Source organism: Portunus trituberculatus, chromosome 27 (genome assembly GCF_017591435.1).
Source record: "Portunus trituberculatus isolate SZX2019 chromosome 27, ASM1759143v1, whole genome shotgun sequence".
In the NCBI taxonomy this organism is placed as follows: domain Eukaryota; kingdom Metazoa; phylum Arthropoda; class Malacostraca; order Decapoda; family Portunidae; genus Portunus; species Portunus trituberculatus.
In genome coordinates, this window is record NC_059281.1 from 5952596 (window position 1) to 5955742 (window position 3147).

Here is a 3147-nt window from a genome sequence, read left to right on the forward strand (position 1 = left end):
GAGAGAGAGAGAGAGAGAGAGAGAGAGAGAGAGAGAGAGAGAGAGAGAGAGAGAGTATATCGAAGAGTGAATTGGAGTAAATATTGTGTAAGTAAAGGTAGCAAGGTGTGGAAAGGCAAAAGGTGTGGTCTTGCCAGAGAGGAGAGGAGGAGAGAGAGAGAGAGAGAGAGAGAGAGAGAGAGAGAGAGAGAGAGAGAGAGAGAGAGAGAGAGAGAAGGCAAATGTGTGTGTAAATAGAAGTTTTAATCACGTAAGATGTAGCAAGGTAATGGGTGGACCAGAGGGATTACCGCTTAGACAGGTGGAGTGGGGATGAGAGGCGGGGAGTGGGGAGGAGGGCGGAGTGTTTGTCAACTTTCCTACAGTAGTCATGTGGGCGTGTTTGGGGTGTGGGGAGGGCGGTGAGGTATTTAAGGAGGCATGTTTGAATGATGCAGCACACACTCCACAGTACCTTCCACCTGAGCTATACACCTGAGCCTCACCTGAGCTTATTACCTCAGCCAGCCATGGTAAGCTGCTCTGCCTCACCTCAACTCGATTCACGTGTTTCGGGTTTGACATTGATTATAGTCAGTAGTTTGATTTGCTGTTTTTCTTCCGCCATGCTTTAATTATTTTGCTTTTGATTCATTGGTTCTTTCGTTTATATCATGTTTTTATCCCCTCTATATATTAACTTTTCTCGTCTATACTGTAATGCTCTTTATTTACATAATAGCTATCTTGCTAAACCCCTCCAGCACTGGGACGCATTTCTATCTTGAGTTTCAATGTGATTAGACAATTTAACTTATATTAGGAAGAGTCTATGGTCAGAAGATTAATGGCCAGTCTTTACAATTTTAATCCCCTACATAAGTTTTTGAAGCTAAATAAAATCACTAAATAGTAACCAGAATAAAAATGCAAAAGCGTCCTGAACTGTTGGGGTTAATATCATACATTTTTCTAATTTTTCAGTCTTATATAATGTAGCCTTTATTTATCATACTTAATACTTAATACTTATGGTAAATTCTCTTTAATTACTTCATTATTCCCTCATTTGCACTTTAGCTATCTTCCAAACCACTGTAGTATCTCTTCTTTCCTTACCATTATGGACAGTTTCCCTATAATAATGCAGCTTATGTAGTACATTAATCAAACAACTTGGTCAGGGCCTAAAGATTTAATGCTGCTTAAAATTCACTGGCACCACTTTCACAATTCCTGCAGTCTTTTGATGAAGGTAAGAATGATGTAATTTATTTATCATTTAGAATATATGAATGGTACAAGTTTTACATATCACGTGTTAGTATACGATCAAGTATCAATTAGTTTGAACGTACTGTATAATTTAAGTCTTCTTGTTTAAACATTTGCAAAAGTCTCATTATCATTTTTGTGTTGTTTCTCCACTTAAAACCACCTTCAGCGTTGATCTAGATAAATTCAGCAGATTCACTCAAGTTATCCATTCCTCGAATCCCGTTTTCTGACTTCGCTACTCGAGTACTTGTAGAGAAGGAGGTGACGAAATGCTTCCGCTAAAAGTGAGAGTAAAGATAATGTGCACGGTGATGAGGCTGAGATTGGTTCTGCTTCAGGAGGCAGCGAGGGAACAGCAGAGGAGGGGATGAAGTGGTGTAGGTGATGACACAGAGCTTAACAGAAAACGGAAACCAGAGAGAGAGAGAGAGAGAGAGAGAGAGAGAGAGAGAGAGAGAGAGAGAGAGAGAGAGAGAGAGAGAGAGAGAGAGAGAGAGAGAGAGAGAGAGAGAGAGAGATGGAACGGTACTAAAAGCATCCGACACAAACATCCTTTTCTTCCTCCTCAAAACAACAGAAGGTCGCATTTTTCTTCGCCGGGGTCCTTGTCCTCGTGTTCGTCGCCTCTTCCTTTGGGGCTCCTGACGTGTCATCCCACGCCTCCTTCTCCTCGGGCTCCAGCTACGGACATCGTCCAGTGCACAGGCCCAGACCATACAAACCAGTGCACAAGCCCCGCCCCCACAGCAGCGGGTATGGAGGTTCAGCCACTGGGAACGCAAACTTCAATCTTGGTGGTCCTCGTTACCACCGCTAGGGAGGCAGTGAGGGAGTCGTGAATCTTCCTTTACCTGCCTAACTGTTACTGTCTTTCATTGTGGCCTCGTTTTGGGGTTTGTCTGCTCTCTGTTCTCTATACTTACTTGCTACGTAGTTTTCTTATTCTCCTGTTCTTTCAATCCTTTCTGTTGTTTCGTTTTATTCTCTGTTCTTTGCCTGTTTGTTATTTTGTGTCGCATTCCTACACGTCTTGCTCACATCAGTGTTTCTTCAAAATTTTACCTTTTTTATTTCGTATCTAATATTCTTCGATCTCTCCTCTTTTTCCTTCCTCTTACATGTTTATGTTTATGTTGTTGTTCACACCTGTTGCCTCATTATTATTTCATCAAATCTTTCGGGTCGTGTCTCAGATGTGAGTTTTCTCCAAAGTCCGACTTCTTTAATTGCACACCTGTTGGCTAATTGTTCTCTTTATTTGTATGTCTTCACCTGTCTGTCTCTTTTCGTTACAACACATACGAATATAAAAAAAAGTTCAATATTTGCTACTTTTCGTTGGCATATTTGTTAAACTTTAGTTCTTGATTATTGATTATTTGTTAACTCAATATTTTGATGTAACTCGAAATTGTCCAAGAATCCCAATATAAAATAAAACTATGAAAATGCAATATGTGGTATATTTGTATATTATATTGATGCATAAGTTATGAGTGTCTTGAACTGTGGGGAGTGAAGAGTGAATGGGAAGAAATCTATGTCTTTTCATTTCATTATAGAATTACACTAGTTCATTATGTATAGTGCGCTTTCTTGATGTAAAGCTGAATAACATAGTGAGAACTGAACAGAAGGAAAAATTTTCAAATTTCTAAGAAAAAAAAGGAACAGAGAGGTAGAAGAAACAATACTCAGAATACGGGGAAATAGAAATGTAAATGTCTTTTCTGTAAACACAAGAAGTGATAGGATGTAAAGAAAAACATGTAATAATTAGAGTTTTCTATATAACACACCTTTATAGAGAATAAGGCAGGCAAATTTCTCTGTTAAGAATGAATAAATGAAATGGAAAAAAAAAAAGAAGAAAAATGAGAAAGAGATCGT

At 39.1% G+C, this 3147-nt stretch overlaps 1 long non-coding RNA gene across 1 annotated transcript; it reads left to right on the forward strand.

Moving 5' to 3' along the window:
- Positions 1–433: 433 nt before the first annotated feature.
- On the forward strand, positions 434–2711 carry LOC123509745. Its single transcript, XR_006676276.1, has 2 exons — positions 434–512; positions 1835–2711. It is a non-coding gene; the product is annotated as an uncharacterized LOC123509745 (long non-coding RNA).
- Positions 2712–3147: the final 436 nt, after the last annotated feature.